Source organism: Rattus norvegicus, chromosome 10 (genome assembly GCF_036323735.1).
Source record: "Rattus norvegicus strain BN/NHsdMcwi chromosome 10, GRCr8, whole genome shotgun sequence".
Classification (NCBI taxonomy): Eukaryota; Metazoa; Chordata; class Mammalia; order Rodentia; family Muridae; genus Rattus; species Rattus norvegicus.
This window is the reverse complement of record NC_086028.1, coordinates 67,371,468-67,389,294: the sequence shown is the minus strand read 5'-3', so window position 1 is coordinate 67,389,294 and position 17,827 is coordinate 67,371,468. Positions and strand designations below refer to the sequence as shown.

The window sequence follows — 17,827 nt, the reverse complement described above, 5'->3', positions numbered from 1 at the left end:
AGCACCCATGTGAAAGATCACAGCTATCTCCAACTCCAGCTTTTAGTATCTGACTCCTTCTTCTGGCCCACATTACACACACATGGTACACGTACATACATACATACACACATACATACACATACATACATACATACATACATACATACATACACACACATAAAATACGTTTAAGTCTTTTTTTTCAAAAAGAATGCCCATGATTGATAGACCTAGAGGAATAGGCACATGGGAATCCATTCTACTATTCTGTTGACTTTATATACACTTGAACTATATCGTAGAACACTTCTTTAAAAAGCCCAAGCTGCGGAAGGCAAACGGTGTGATATAAAGTTTGACCACATGGACGTAGGACTCTATCTGACTTATTAGTATATACTTGTACAGTCAAGAAGACATAGGAACTACATGCACTAGGTTTGATATTAGTATCCACCACTGGATGATGCAAAAGGAAAGGCTCAAGGGTCTTCAAGCTATATGCATTAAACTACTTTACGTTTTCAATCTGAACTATTTCAGCAAAGATGTGGGGACCATCAGAGACCCAGGTCCTAGCTTTACATTGAGAGGGGAGGACGGTATGACTGTTTCTACAAGAGTGGAGATGTATTCCCTTTTGATCTGAAAGGTTGAATTCTCTGTAAAACAAGTGCCCCCAAGGCCCATACTTTAGTTGCTTGAACCCCAGCATAGCACTCTTAGAAAGTGGTAAAAATTTCAAAGACCTCTAGTGGGGAGGTCTTCATCTCACTGGGCCATGCTCCTGAGGAAAGAGTGGGACCCCAGCCCATTCCTCGTGCCACCCCCCATTTTTGCTTTCTGACCATAAAGTAAGCCCAAGCTAAAACTGAGAGCCCATAAGCTTGTATTGCTGATGCTTGATTATCATGGGCATTTCTTACAGTGATGGAGAGGTTACTGCCACAAGCACTGCATAGGCTGCAAGGCAAAACCAAAATGCAGAGACTTTGGGGGAAAGATGGGGCCTTTCAGACCCTCACAGCTCTAGTGCCATTTTAACAATGCTAAGCTGCTCATGTGGAAGATCCCCGAAGGAAGAAGTGGGCTTTGCATGGTAAAATGTCTCCAGTACTTAAAACAATACCTGAAAGTCTGCTTATGGAATGCAAGGCTGGACGGTCCCTCTCTGGGGACCTCCAGATGATATTTGGATGTTTTTATTGTGATAACAAGAGTCTGTGTGAGTTGTCCTCAAAACCAGTCATCACAATTCAGTTAATTAACTGCATGACATACGTTATATGATTATTGACTCACTTGGCCAATAGATGACAATGAAGGTCATAAAAGTTAGATAACATACCTAAGGTGCTACTAGTGCTAGAAGCCAAGGTATGTGATCTTATAGCTCTTACATTTGACTCCAAGACCCCATAGCTTTCTTAGGATGAATTGGTTTTACAATAGGCTCTCGGAGGCAGGGACACACATGGTTCCTTAAGGGAATGTGAGTGAGCACAGCAGTGCTCACTTGCAGGGAAGAGAATTACAGGTAGAGGAAACAGTGTGCAGAAGATATATCCAAGGGGGCATGTGCTCTCAGCTTCAGGGATATCTGAGCCCTCTCACCCTTCTTTGAGGTGACAGCCAGCTCTTCGGTGACCCCCAGGGTGCTTTCTGTGTATGAGCATCTCTTCTAAGCTCTCAGCCATCCTGAGGGCTGGATGCTTTCCTGGGCTGAGGATGGCAGTCTGGAAATGGCTGAGCTGGATAAACAGAGCCTGCCCTGCTCCTGCTGCCAAGCAGGATGAATACAATGTGTTTTAATAATGAATGAGTGATTAATAGAAACTGCTCTGAAGAATTACGATGTGACGGGCCTCTCTGTGCTGTGGAACTGGGTATAAATGACTCTGGAATGCAGAATCAGGACGTTAGCATCTGGTACGAACTGCATTATAAACCAGGCTGCATAATGCCGCTTATCCACACCTCCCTGACATGTTATTATAACACCTCTCTTGAGGATGGATTAGGGGGAAATGTAATATGTATTAATCACTCATTGATATAAAAAGATGAGGAACAAGAATGTTAGGTTAAGGTACTGTCAGCCATGCCTTTTCTCTCTCCCATTGTTTTCAATTTCAGTCTCTTTGGTAGTTGGCCAAGACAACATTTGCCTCCTGCTCTGAGGCTCAAAAAGTCTGACCTGGTCAGAGATCAGCTTTGTGCAGTAAATCATCATTTCTGAGAACCTCAATCTTCTCAACCTTCCTATAACTTCCTTTAAGAACATTAACGTTATGCAGATTGCTAGATGAGATTCTGGGAAAGAAAGGGACATTGGGTAAAGCTAAATCTGAACAAAGTGTGGGTTTTAGTTAATAGTGACTCATTAATTATAACATGTACCCTGATAATGTAAGTTGTTTGTTAGTAGTTAGGGGAAATTCTATCTAAGGGAAGGCATAAGCCATACTGCTAAACTATCTGCTCATTTCTTCCATTTAAAAATCACATATATATGAATATGTATACATATATTCATATATATGTATATACATATATACACACATGCATTATATATACATATATATGCATGTGTGTGTGCATGTGTGTGTAAAGTCGGAGAATATATTAGAGCTGGTTCTCTCATTTCACCATACCAGATGGGTCCCAGGGGTCAAATTCAGGTCAGGCTTGTTGGTAAGTTACTTTACCTGCTCACCTATCTTCCTCACTGTGTTTTGAATAAATTGTGTTATTGTGAAGAAATGATAAATTGTGTGTATATGTATGTGTGTGTGTTTGTGAGGGAGAGAGACAGACAGAGATAGAAAAAAAGTATACCGTATGAGTATGTATGGTAAATACACATGTGCTTGTGTGCAGACATATGCCCAGAAGGCATACTTATACAAGGTTATATGTAGACAACAGAGGAAGTTGTCTTGTCTCAACATAATTCCTTTAAGATGGGGTCTCTCACTGAACCAGGAGCTAGGCTAGCAACCAACCAATTCCAGTGATCCTCCTGACTCCATCCCCATATAGCACCGGGGTAACTGGCTAAGTTTTTTAATGCATCTTCTGGGGATTTGAACTCAGGTTCTTGTTCTTGACCAGCAAGTGCTCTTATCATTCCCCCAGATCTCCTAACCTGGGAACCCATGTTATTCATGTGACACACCTGTGTGGAACCTGTCACCTACCTGCCATGTTCTTCATTCTCCCTCCTACCCTGCATGCTCTGGACACAGCTTTCTGGAATGGTGTCCTCCTTCTGACAGACTAAGTCCTGCTTGTCTTCTCCATCCCAGCTAGGGTGACCCTCCATACACACTGTACCCCACTCTCTTTATGCTGCCTTTTCCATTAGAGCCTGTATTACATGGTCAATATGGAAATCCCCCAGTTTTTTCCCCACCCCACCAGAGTGCCTAATACATGTCTGTGTTCCCTGAAAACAGCCCCAAATGGGATGTGGGGAAAGTGTGTCCTGACAGAAAGAATGGGTTGTGGGAGCTAAACTTCAGGGATATGCAGTGTGATGTACAATCTCCTAACGAAGAATGTCATTTGCCTGAGTTTTGATAAAGCTCTTCAGCTCTTGTATTGCAGTTTCTGACAAGATTGAGCTAGCCCATCTCCCAGGGAAGCTCCTTAGGATAGAAAGCAAGAAGCTTCAAACTGACCAGATTCACGAGCCTGCCCCCTCCTAAAAAGTAAACAATAAAGACTGTTGAAAGTCACTCTCAGACATGCCAACCTTCAAAGAAGGCTTGCTCTCAGACAACCCCTGCTGCCTAGAAGGAGCAGAGACCAGCCAAGCAGCATGAAAAGAAGCAGAGATCAGCAGGGCTGCCTAGAAGAGATGTAGACCAGAGTCACCTGGAAAAGACACCCTTCAACCCGTGGAGCTAACAACAGGCTGTGCAGTGTTCTCTAGATTCCCGTATTTTGTGAGCTGTCCCTCATGCTGATGGTGGGCTTTGGTGATACGGCTGCCTTTGAGTGATTTCTGCTCATGTAAGTAACCTCTCACCTATATTCCTGTTAGTAACCCCAATAAAACTCATGGTTGACCAAGTTGGACTTTGGTGGTATCCATATTTTGATCTGTCATGGGCTCCACACCAAACCACTGGAGTCTCCACTTCTGTAGAGCTGGCATTGGCTAGGGGACTTTTTAAAAAATGAAATGTCAGCAGTCTATTCCCAGGCTGCCCCAGGGTCTTCTCCTTGGCACCTTGCCCCCGACCCTTCAGAGCCAACCTCTGTGCTATAATCTTAAGGAAATCCCAGGCTTGGATAATAGGCAAAACCATGGGATTTCTGATTCTGAGCTGCCTGTTTCTCACATTTTCTGTTATTCCCTCCCAACTGGGAATTTACCCTTCATTCCTGAACCACTGTGTTCATTTAATGGAGTCAAATGTCATTCCTTTGTAAGCTGTTGTAATGTCACCAGGTGCCTGACCACCAAGCTGTCTGAAGACAGAGAGCTTAGGAAGCCCCTGAGGGCTGTTTCCCAAGCTTGGGTGCATGGCTCCCCTCATTGTGTCTGTTCCTGTCTCTTTCTTCCTGGCTAGATTATGGATTCCTCAAAAGAAGCCATGGCTAGTTCAACTATAGTTATCTTTAGCCTTAGACTTGTATCCAATTTCCAGTAAACATCCAGCGTTTCTCTTGGGGAGTAAAGAGAACACATCATACAGAGAGCTGTCTGCCTCCTCACCTGATCATGTCCTATAACTTCTGTTTCCTGTTTATCCTTTTGGGGTTCACCTACAGAAGCACTTCTAGCTTAGTGACTGGGCATTGGACTACTACCTATTGGAAGAGTTAATCTCAGGGTCTCAGATTCGTGACCTGCAAAGGGAAATTGAAAATGCTTACCCCATGCAGTTTGGGGGAAACATAAAACTGGATGCACGCTGCATTGACTTCTTAAGGTCTTCATAACAAAGTTCTTCAAAATGAGTGTCTTAAAGTAACAGAAACACAGTCTCTTGGAGTTCTGGAGGCTTTGAGTCTGAACTCAAGGTGTCAGCAGAATTGTATTCTCTCTAATGGCTTTGGAAACTGCTCCCACATTATCTCTTCCATTTTCTAGCTGCCCCAGCATTGCTGAATTTTGGTTGTCTCTGCCTTGACTTCATGTAGCCATTTGCACCGACATGAGAATCCAGTCCAGTTGGGTCATAGAGCACGGACTTCTCCATTCTAATCTCATCTTCAGCTAACTCACAGTTGAACGCCTTATGCACACAGTCTGTACTAGTCAATCTTTGTTCATTAAGCCCACCCTGCCGAATCCTCCATCCTACCAACCCACCCTCTTTCTTCGGTCTTCTCTTGCCTCTGGGTCTCTGATGTGTCTTCCTTCTTAAGACTGTATGCCTTCCTTTTCTGGCCATTCTGGGGACCTTTTGAACATAAGGAGGTGAAAGACATCTGTATAACCTTTAAAGGTTGCCTGGTGTAGCCTGAGGTTTCAGTGTACATCTGTGGGTGTTTTAATAAAAAAGAGTCAAGACATATCGATCATATTTTGCCACAGCTACACTGTCTTCTCTAAGGTTCCTCTACTGGGTACATGGGGAGACATTATTATTCACTTTGGAGATAGCCTTGTCCTGCTTGAACTGCGGTGTCATGTTAAATAATAAAAAAAGAGGCACCATCCCACGATACTGCCAGCCACTCTCTAGTGTCAGTGGTCTCACCACCTCCATGGCCTAGCCCAAGCAGTGACCACCCATCTCACGGTTATCTGTCACAAATCCCCATACCTCGGCAAAAATCAAAACTCTAGAGGCTTGTGATTTATTAATCAGATTTATATCAGTAAATTCTCACCCCAACAAAACCTAAACTCACAATAAACTCAGAGCCGATTGATATTGATATAAACTGTCCACCTAGATAAGACAAATTGTCCTGTAATTATCCATCCCTTATAAGATATTCATAGCTACCTGTGGCTATTTAAAGCCACACGGATCTGGGTCGGCCTTCTCTTCCTCCATCTTCCTTCTTTTCCCCTCTCCATATTCTCTGTCCCATCCCTAATATTCTCAGCCCGCCTTTCTTTTTCACTGCCCAATCACAGGCCTTGCCTTATCTTGTGCCTGCCCTCATCTGCATATAGATATCGCTGCGGAAAGAAACTAAACTTAGGGAGTGGGTGGGCTTTGATGATGCAGCTGCCTTTGAGTCATTTCAGCTCATGTAAGTCTGGGGCCATTTATTTTTTTCATCTTAACAACTGCCAGCCTGTGCAAGGCAGCTGGATCTCTCACCTTGGTGGCTACAACTGCCTTACTTCCTCCTCATTTAATTTTAAAATTTATTTATTTATGTGGTAGTGCTGGGGTTTGGATCAAATGACTTCATGTTAGGTGAATATTTGATCAGGAAACTATATCACTTGCCCATGGCAGCTTCTAACTTTCAATCCTCCTGCCTCAGCCTCCCAATCAACCCAGATTTTCTGTTTCCTTTAAAATTCTTTTTTTCCGGTACTGGGAGCAGAGGGGCCATTCTATAGCACAAATTCGATGGACGTATGTTTATGGCTTTCCTCTGTCCTCAAGCATGTGTGAAGACAGAAGACAGGCTGGCCTTGGATCTACCCACATGTCCGTTTGTCTTATTATTCCTGACTGCTAGCCTGAAGCTTAACTGTATATTTGCTTCGTGCAGTTTCCTTAAGATTCTGAACAGTCTTTAATAAATCCATTTTCTCAGGCTTGTCTAACACCATTTCCTCTTCCAGTCCTCCTTTCATCTTGAGGGGGGGAAATCTGTACTGAAGTTCATGCTTGACAAGCACAGCCCTCTGCCACCGAACTTCATCTGTAGTCCCCCTGCCTACATTCCACACCTTCTTTTATGGGATCATTTCTCCAAATCCTTCTCCGCACAGCTAGACACCACTTCCTCTGAGAAGCCCTTCCAGATTCACCATGATTGACCCAAGCATCCTTCCAGGCATTTGTTCGGGTCAGAGCTTGTCTCTTTGCTAGAATATACAGCTGGCTGGTTGCATGTCAAATGGATGTTGTTGGAAGAGAATACAGACACAGAGTCAGAAAATTAATATTTAAGTTCTAGATTTTTTTCCCACGTATTGTAGTTTAACCTTGGGAAAGACAACTAATTTTTCTCTGAGCTTCAGCTTTGCTCGTGTACAAAATGAGGTTGGTAATACAACAAGGCAGGTAATGCCCCTCGGGTCAGGCAATGAGGATGCAGAAGAGCACAGTATCATTCCTGAAGAAGCAGCAGATGCTCAGGAGCCATCAACTCCCTTCCTCACCCCCTCCCCCTTGCACAGGCCCTCCCCATCTCCAGCTGTGTCCTGTTTGCGTTTACTTCTTACAGCTGTGTCTCCTCTGCTCCTATCTCTACAACTCTTCCTTTGGTCAGCTCCCACTGATCTTTCTCTCTCTCTCTCTTTTTTCATGATTAAAATAAAGCATCATGGAAAACTAATTAATATTTCGGAGATGAAGGATGCAGGGCTGCCAGCCTTGGCTCTCTGCTGAGTGCAGAGCAATTACAATGAAACCTACCAGCTTGGCTGTTCAGGAGGAAAAGGATTTATTTATCAACAAGAGGGAATACAACGCCTTTATAATGCAGCCACCAGCTTGCCTTTGATGGCGCTGCCAGCTTCCAACCCCAGGTGTTTCTAAAAGAGGCCAAGAGGAGAGTGGCCTTGTTCTGAGGAGAATGGTAGCATCTAGTTCCCGAACCCATGCCAGTATGGTGCACACTGGGGCCATGTAGGGCTCCGGAGCTCTGGCCATCTGGCCACATCTTAATGTTCACCTCTAATGGCTGCTCTCATGGGATGTAGAGATTGGTTACTGTGATATAAAGAAAATAGTAGCCAGAGGCCAAGGGACCTAGAAGAACCAGGAGAGCATCCTGCTTGTTAAGTTTCCTGTTCTATACGAGGGTGGGACATGAGTGCTGAGCTTCACAGGGCCACACACTATGGATCGCACCCAGGGTGCCTGAATATGCCTGGATGCCTGTGTTTCCTCTGGGAAGATTGCTCCTGGTTCTCACTGCACACTGTTGCTAATGGCCATTGGTCATAGAGTCTGCACATTCCATTCATGAGGCCCTCTAAAGCAGAGCTGCTATGGCCTTCCATCTCGTATTTACACAGCCTAGAGATACACTATGGGTGCAGTGGAGGGTTAGAACTATAGTCACAGAGACAACCAGATTTCCTCAAAATTTCCTTGAAGTATAAATGGGATTCGTGAAGAAATACCAGTGAGACAGACTTGAACTTGTAGACTTTGGAGGACACTTTCAAGGTTAAGTGTAATCATGTTTAGGTGTTTTAGGTTGAGCTTCATGAAATCCGGAGGAGACTTAAATGTTGCTGTATCCAAGTTGGTCATGTTGGGTTCAAATGACAATATCCTCTCTATGTAACAGTGTGACTCAGTTTTACTCTCTTCATCTGACCAAATTGCACATCATGAAGCTCACAAGCACAAGGAGTACTCGGGGTCATTCAGTGCCTCCACTAGCCTGCTGGAACTCAGCTTCCTGCCTATGAGTCTAGGATCTTTAACATCTTGAGTGGAAGCTTTGCCCCAATCAAGGACAACTGGGGCTGCGTCTAGTCGCCGACTCTGACTGGCATATAGTGACTGTTAGCAACTACCCCCGTAACAGCTGAGGACTGAGGTTAGTAAGGAGAGATGACATGATTGATCGCAAGGCTTTTTACTGTGCTCTGGGGATTTTTATTCTACTTGTGGTTTAGAATCTACTTCCTGACCTACTGTTTGACCTGCAGTTTTCCCATGTCTGTATCTCAGTGTCTGCTCTCTTCCCACAGTCAGTGACAGTTTGCTTCCCTTGTTCCCTCTTTTGTACAGAGCCCTTTGTGGTTTGTTCTCCCTCCTCCCATCAATACTTTCCCTGGAGCACTGCACTGCCATGAGATAATTCAACTGTGCTGTGTATAAACGTTGACCTCAGCAAGGAGAGGGAGTGTACTGTCAAGTCCTTCTAGAGGCGGAAGGCTTCAATGGGTACTAATAGAACTACACCAGGCTGGACAATACCACTTGGTTTCCTCAGGTGCCCTTAAATAACTGGGAACATAGAGGTCTCGTTCTGTATGGAAAGAACGAATGCCTTAGCCTTCCAGAAAAGACTTAATCAAGTGATAAGATGCAGCTCTTGATCTACAGAAGGCCCAACAGAGTGCCTTGGGCCCATAGATAGAGTCTTGGAGACATTCAGATAAGGGCAGATTCAATGTATTAATCATCCTGTCGATTCGGGTTACTTCTCTACAAAACATTGATTCATGCATTAATTGATTCAGAACCTATTTGTCTACTTGGGTTTTGAGCAATTTGAGTTAAGACTCTGACTCACTGAATCAGAGCACGGGTTATCTTATATCTTATATATACAGTGATTCAGTCCTGTGCCTGAGCTGGGGCTTGAAAAGCCTAGAGGTTCTCTCTCTCTCTCTCTCTCTCTCTCTCTCTCTCTCTCTCTCTCTCTCTCTCTCTGGATTAAAAATCTAACCCAGGGATGGTGCCTGGATTCTTGTAGAAAATGCCATAGGGTAAAAGGAGTCAGTCCTTAACTCTGGGGCGTTCCAGTCTAACCAGGTAGAAGCTGGAACGAAGCCACTAGGTGAGGCTGGGCGGGGCCACATCATCACTATCTGCCTGAAGCAAGAAGACGAGGAGAGCTGTTACAGGAAGCCCCAAGGGTAAAGTTGGGGCAGCAATCCCCTGGAGCCCAAGGAAACAAGGTGCTAAGAAGACAACAAGGGTTTGAACACAGACCCCAGAGTAGCTTGGGTGACAGTCAAGGAGAACTAGAAACTAATGTTGAAGGAGTAAGGGGTGGGACAAATGACAGCAGCCCTTTGTGGAGTCAGGTTGGGGAATGTGCATAGCAGTGATCTGTAAGAGAAAAACTTTTGGGGGTAAAAAAATGCCCTATATCATGTATGAATGGGAATGGCTATATAAATCGTGGTGCACCCAAATAAGTTTCAGCAGAGAAAAGCTATGAAGCAGAGCCCCACATGTCAACATGGATAAATCATGCAGGCATAATGTTGAGTCGGGGGTGGAGGGAGTGAAAACGAAAGAGCTTCTTTTATGGTGCAATTGATAGGATGTTTAAAAACATGCAAAACAATTCCACATATTGTTCAGGAACAAATAAATACGCAGTAAATGTGTAATGTAATTTGTGGGAGCGATAAAGTCTAAATTCTGGGTTACGATGGGTTCTGGGGATGGGTATTCGTGAAGTGCTGAGACCTCAGTCCTGTCTCACTTCTTATACATTGGTAGAGCCATAAATGCTTATTCTATTATTATGTGCTCCTTTTTATGTGCCTTAAATATTGTGTATTATAATGTATTTAAGAAATAGAAGCAAAGCAAATTAAGTTGGTTGCAAAAGTGAGAGTCTGTCTGCTTTCTTCCTTCCTTGCTGCCTCTAGCTCAGACTTAGGTCTTCCCACATCCTTACTCAGAGGTGCCAGACATGTCCTCGATGTCTGGTTCCTGGGCCAGGCTAGCTCTCTCTTGCTGCACCTTTCTGTGGTGCAGTGCTATACAGTAACAATGAAAGCAAGAGATTGAGGGGAGCCAAAAGGCTCAACCCTTCTACTCACTAGGAAGGGTGTGACTTTGTTTGAAAGGTTTCTTTTGGTCTTGGATTTTCTGAAAACAATTCCTTCCCAAGCAGCTCATTGTCTTCTTCAACATTTCCACAACAACAACAACAACAACAACAAGAAGAAGTGCAATATGAATCTTGCTTTCAGCCTCCCTCCATCTCCCAGTGGAAATAGGAGATGGAGCCCCCTAATCTGTTCCAATTTCACCCATAAAGGCATTGTAGTCTCTGCAGCTGAGGAGTCTACAAAGCTTAAATCAAGAGCTTGCTTAGGTTGATGTAACTCATAAGGTGTGGACCTGGATTTCCAGCCTCTAGGTACATGAGACCCTACAGCCCACATGTGCTCTTTCCTCTGTAGCAAACTGCTTCTTGGCAGCTGACTGACAGCTCCTAGTGTTTCAGAGCTTTTTCATGTTGACTTAGTAACATTATGGACCAAATCCAGTGAATGTCCTTAGCTGTTTTCCTGTGCATCTCCCATTCTCTTCTCTTCAGGATTTTTTTTTTCCTGAAAAAGAGGTGGTGGTGAATTCTCAGACTGCACCATGTCCTTTTACTACAGTATCCTTTCTCCATGCATCCCTAAGCAGAACTATAGGGTATCACCCCACTTCCCCGTTCCTGCTGCAAGATATGGAGATGCTAGACAAACCCTTGATAGTTCCACTTAAGCCCAAAGGTACCAGGACCAAACCCAGATACCCACCTAAGACAGCTTCCCAGCTGGGATTCCTATGTACCAGAGACCTAGAGAAATTGCTTTGGCTGTCTGGATGCTTCTGGACCCTTTTTCTGAGTATAGTTAACTTCTACCTGGATATGGGTAATTGCATCTTCATAAGGTTCCCAGGGAATTACAGACCACTGTACTTTATGGACTGAATGAAAAGACAAACTTGGACATAAAAAAAGTTTAGATTATATCTCAGGCATATCTTAAGAGTGTCAGCTTAGGCATGGGCCAAGTGTTAATTTCTCAAGGGGTTTAGCAGTTTAGAGGTTGAAGTTAGTTTGCCTCTATAAAGTGTTCCTGGACAAAATCCTTTAGGGATACAGTCCTTTGTTGATTCTGGGAAGTGCCATTTGGCTAATTCAGGAACCCAAATTCCATAGCTAGTACTTTACTTGCCATCTGACTGGTTTTTCTACCCAGAAAAGTGTAACAGGGATGCTTCCCCTTGGCCTATAGGGATGGTGAGACTTCCAATCTCCCCTCTACCCTGAGAATAAAGGTTGTTTTGTTTGTTTTCTAGAGCCTTCACAGGTAGAAATAGATATGGATAGGGAGTAAGCAGAGAGAGATGGTGGGATGACCATGATGCCATATATCCATACAGCCATACCTCTCAGGATGAGAACTGAGGTCACCATTGGGGTCTGTAACAGGCTGCCAGAGTTTGATAGGGGTGGTACTGATGTCCTAGTTCACCTTAAATATTCCTTTCCCTTCTTAGTTCTGGTAACTGTATAGAGAAACAGAATGTAGACTTTCCAAGGCAAAGACTGGGCAGAGCTGTGAGAGGAGGTTTTCCAAATGGAGGAGGGTTGGAGTATTGGCCCCAACGCGGCCTTCATGAGCTCCTTCTCTCTTGCCTCCTCTACCAAAAGTGACCTCCATCTTATTTTAGGGCACTTTGTGTTATATCCTGTTGCTGCTTGCCTGATGTTGCCTTGGCAGCTAACCTCTCTGAATGACCTTGAACAAGTAATTTTATTTGCATATCAATGGCTTCTGTACTTCTCAAGTGGTCGTTTCCTCTTAGGAGCATTTGTGTATGTGTGACGTCATGTACACCCATCACTGAGATTCCTCTCCAGGGGAGGAAAACTCTTCTGGTTTCATTTCCGTTGCTATTCTGAAATACCTGACAAGAAACAACTTAGGGAACGATGGGGTTATTCGAATTCACGATTCAAGGTTATAGTCTAACACTGTGAGGGAAGTCCAGGTAAGAACTTGAAGCAGCTGGGCACATCCATAGTCAAGAGCATAGAGAGAATGAATGTGTTCATGCGTACTTACGTTCAGGCTTCTCTCACCATTTATGCAGTCGAAGACACAATGCCAGAGAATGGCGCTACCCACAGTGGTTGGGCTCACCCATAGCAATTAGTATAATCAAAGAAATTCCCAACACATATGCCTACAAGTCAACTTGATCTAGACAATCCTTATTGAAACTCTCTTCCCAGGTGGTCCTCGATTGTGTCAGGTTAATAATTAAAGTGTGGATGGGAAAGATTGTAAGAGCCAGAGGCAGTGGCTGACTATTAAGGAAACTGTCTTACAGACAAAACGGAATATCTGCACTATCACACCATCGCAGCCTTTGTGACAGCACACAGATCTGTGCAAGATCAGCCAGACAAAATTCCACCATGGTGGGGGGAGTTGTGGAGGTGGGAGGGTTTGAGTCTCAGCTCTCAGCTATTAATAGCTTCGAGGAGGAGGAGGAGGGGGAGGAGGAGGAGGAAGAAGAGGAGGAGGGAGCTCTTTAAGTTTGTGGCCCCTTGTGAATCAACCAACTCTCAGTAGACGATCGTACCCCCAGAGTATAAAGGTAGCACAAATTGGTCTTGATGTTTTGAAATTTTTAGAAAGGAGGATACAACACTGGGCAGGTAAGGAAGGTAGGGGAGGGTCTCGGGAGGAGATGGGAGTTGAGAAGAGTGAGAGAATGCAAAATAAAATCCATTGTATAATATTCTCAGAGCTAATTAAGAAATAAATGCTAGGTAGAAAATCTGAAAGAAAAGTACTAAGTATTCCAACAGTGTGGCCTCCTGCTTGCTAATAAGGAGGAATCATCCACCCTTCCCCCACACGTTAGTAGTGTCTTCACTGGAAAGCACTGTTAGATGCCGAAGACCCCTCAAGCTAAGTCAGGACTTCAAAGCACAAGTTGGGAAGCTCTGCTGAGCCTGTGATATGTCTGTATGGCAGTGACATGATTGAGGTCTGGGTGGGGTCCCACAGCGAAGCTAGTGAGCTCAGCAGTTTATCCTGTAGGAGCTGGGACAATGGCGAGTGGGCAGATCTGGGAGCTGCCTTGTAGGAAAAGCCAGATAGTTTGACACTATCCCTGTCTCTGGGATCTCTGGGAATTAAAACACAGGGAATGATCTAGAAAGTTGGCCCTGGAGACATGAGATGAAGGCAGGTGGGAGGCAGAGATGAGCCAAGCCGGTCTGAAAAGGTGTAAGATCAGAGCGTGGCTCAGGGAAGGAGATGAGTCACTGAAGAGAAAATATCGTCTGTGATCTATCTTCACTGCAGCAGATGGGGCCGGGGACTCAGGCTGGGTAGGGAGGCACAGAAGGCATATTTTAAGGTATAGAATCAATATTGCGTCTGTCCCTTTTAAATTCAGTTCATTCTCCTAATAAATCAAGTGGAGCTCTGGTGCAGGCTTGTCATTCTGAAATAAGCTGGTGGCTCATCAATTTCCACAGCGCACACACTGGGGCTTTACGGAAAACATAATTACTGAACCCAGAGTGGCCCGGGGCACTTTTTAACATCTGTACACACCTGTCTGTCACCACAGTCTTTAAAAAAAACTCCTTGGAATTTACAAAGGAGCCACTAATAAGACATTGCATTATTGCTCAACACTGAGCAGGAGTGCGTGTGTCAACAGTGTACCTTCCAAAGGACCTCAACGCTGTCTGCGCAGCTACCTGTGATGTTCAGCACCCAGGACAGTACCTTACACGTTCTCTCTGAACCCAGGCTTTTATTTGTTTGTTTGTTTATTTTGAGATGGGATCTCATCTCTTGGGTACCCAGATCACAGGCATGTATGACCACACCTAATTTTATGTGGTGCTAGTGTTGGAACTCGGGATTTTGTGCATGTTAAGGAAGTATTCTCCCAACTCAACCATACCCGCAGCCCTATAGATGTTCATTTAATAACTGAATATCTGCATACGATTAATATAAACCTAGAGAGACAGGAAAAGCATATTTTTTTATTATATCTACAGGGAAAACATGTTTCCAATTCTAAAGGATAAAGCTTGGCTTGGAGGAAGAAAGTAAGGTCCAACTCTGGGCTGTACATTCGCCTCAACCATTTAATTACTGTGATCTCAGTTGGTCACATTTTGCTCCTTGGGTGCTGAAAGAAGTTGCGAACTCTCTTTTCAGGTTGAGGAAAATAATTCGAGGAACTAACTCATGAAATGCATAGCAAGCTCTCTGGGATGGAAAGCTTCTGGGGGTGGGGGCCCAGGGTCTACATGCTTCTAGGAAACATCACTGCATGTAGGAGGTGAGTGGGCTGGACTGTGGACTGGTACTGGAGCTGGCCTGTGACAGAATTCTCATCTGTCTAAAGCAGAATCTGAGCAAAGGAGTGAAGCTTCTCATGGAGATCAGTTACTCTATTTAAAGGACAATAGCTAACAGTTTTCACACACAGACACACAGACACAGATACACACACACACACACACATACACACACACACACTTTCTCTTTTACATTTTTGGGCGTTGATACTCCATGTTTCAAGATATTGACATTCAAACACAGGGTTTAGAAATATATTTTTTTTGTCTGACAAAATGAAAGTGATCTAATGTTGGTTCTCAATTATTATGGCTCAAGCCTGGCAGAAAACTTCGTGTGTGGAAAACAGCTACCCAATACTCACTGATCTTTCTTACTAATGTTTTTATGCACTAAGAAGGAACTAGGAAGGTGGGTCATCCAACCCCTGGACCTAGAGAAAGTTTCCTACAGCAGTATCGAGAACTTGAGCACAACTTGTAAATATTATGGTGTTTTGATTGGCAGGAAGGTGTGGTTTGTTGGGGCAGGGGGAGACAGCAGGAGTAAAGACCCATAGACAGCCATAAGTAAGTTTCAATGAGAAGTTAAACCCTAGGGAGTTGGGTCATGGAAAAGCAAATGAGTAGAAAGTCCCATGAGATTTCTTTTTCTTTCTATTAATGAATTAATTTATTCACTTTAGATCCTGATCACAGTCCTCTCCCAGTCCCTCTCTCACACAGCTCCTCCCTTTATTCATACCGAAGCCTCCCCTAGGTACCAACCTACCTTACTGCATCAATTCACGGCAGGACTAGTCACTTCCTCTTGAACTGAGGTCAGACAGGGCAACCAGTTAGGGGAACAGGATCCACAAGTAGGTAACTGAGTCAGGGACAGCCTCTGCTCCAGTTTTTTGAGGACCTGCATAAAGACCAAGCTACATGTGTGGAGGGCCTAGATCCTCTTTGGTTGTTGACTAAGTCTCTGGGAGCCCCAAGGGTCCAGGTTAGTTGCCTCTGTTGGTCTTCCTGTGGAGTTCCTAACCCGTCCAGGTTCCTCAGTCCTTCCCCCACCTCTTTCATAAGACTCTCAGGATCTGTCCAATGTTTGGCTGTGGGTCTCTGCATGTGTTTTCATTGGCTGCTGGGTGGAACTTCTCAGAGGACAGTTATGCTAGGTTCCTGTCTGCAAACATAACCAAGTATCATTAATAGTGTCAGCAACTGGTTCTTGCCCATGGGATGGATCTCAAGTTGGGCTTGTAGTTGGCCACATGAGATATTTTTTTAGCCAGGGCTTGCTGCCTTGAAAATATGGTTGAGAAGAGAAGAAATTTAACATTTATTGAATTCCTATGATTATCTTTAATACTCACTACTAGCCTGGAACTATTCTCCCCAATTTTTACGTGAGGCGACTGAAGCTTATAGGGATAAAAGACTGTGTCAGGGGTAATAGAACTCATAAGTGCCAGAGCGGAGCATGTAGCAAGAATGTTAAGATACAAGAAATTTCAAGAAGTACAAATGAAATTTGATGTGAAACAGTATGGTAAATCCCACTTGGTGAAATCCTAGGCAGAGCCTGCAGGAGAGCAGTTGCTCAGGTGGGACTTAGAGCATGAGCTTTGCCTTTCCAGGAAGAAGAGATGGGAGGCAGTGGGTTCCAGAGGATGCCTTCAGCAGTACCCAGCAAGCTAAAGAATGTGTTGGTTTCCTGAACTCAGGCATGGGTTTACCCAGCAATTCTGGTGGCATATGCCCAAATGCCTAGTATAGGTTTCAAGAGAAGATGTATACACCTGGGTATCTATCTTCCTCTCCCCCTCTCTCTCTCCCTTTATCCCTCCTTCCCTCCCTCTCTTCCTCTTTCCCTCTCCTTTTTCTTTTCCTGCTTTTTCTGTGTCCCTGTTGCACATTTACATGTGTGCACAGAACAAACCTTAAATGTGACAGATAGAAACGTCTCTTGTTTTTAACTTCTTTGTCTGCTCTAAGGATATCAATCAATCACTAAACTAATCAACCAGTCAATCAATCACTCGTGTATGAGGGAAACAGAATATCCTGAGTAGATTAATATAGGACATCCATCAGGTACCCTCTTCTCACTGTGACCTCTGGATGTTGGTTCTCAAGTTTCATGCTGTGTCCTAGCCCATGGAGAACTGATAAACTAGATCCTTACATCCCCAGTTCAGATTCAATAAGTCTGGGCTGGGATGATGAAGGCTACTTTGCCACAATTCCTGAGGACTTTTAGTGTATATTGGTATCTTATCTAAACTCAACAGTTTTGTTCCTAAAGGTTGCCACCTCTTTCTGGTTGTGCCAGCATTCATATAGAGGCCACTAGGAGTTGCTGGACAAAGCCTTCCCTAGTTGCAGGGACAAGACTTGTGCTCTCTTGGTCTTTTTCATAGGAACTCCTAGCACTGTGGGTGGGGGAATCTTCAATGAACAGGACTGAAGAGAGCATGGGTCTTCCAGCTGATTATGAATAAAAGCCTATCAAAGCTATTAGTCAGATCTGTTCCATCACTAAGAATGCAGCTGTGTGTTTGAAGGAGCCCTGGGTAGCAGCACAGGACTCTGCCTGGCTGCTGATCCTGGGCGGAACTCCCCCATTGCTACAATCTAGTTCCTATACTAGAAAACTAGATGTCTAGAATCCAGCTAGATGCAGCTGGAGTTTAAGGTGCTTGGGATCTCTAATGACTTTATTAATTCTCCCGATCCTGGCTTCCTATGAGGTGTGAACCCTTCCCTGTTCTCCCAGCCTACCACAGAGATTGTCCATTCTTCCCTCCAGGTAGCTGTTGAGTGGTCTCATTTTCAGAGAGGAGCGACTGAAGAGACTTGTTCACGGTTCCAGCTAAGA

The 17,827-nt window shown here is 44.3% G+C and overlaps 1 protein-coding gene across 1 annotated transcript in view; it reads left to right on the top strand.

The window, feature by feature from the left end:
* Asic2 (acid sensing ion channel subunit 2) overlaps nt 1-17,827 on the top strand; it is a 1,069,930-nt gene that overhangs the window by 48,943 nt on the left and 1,003,160 nt on the right.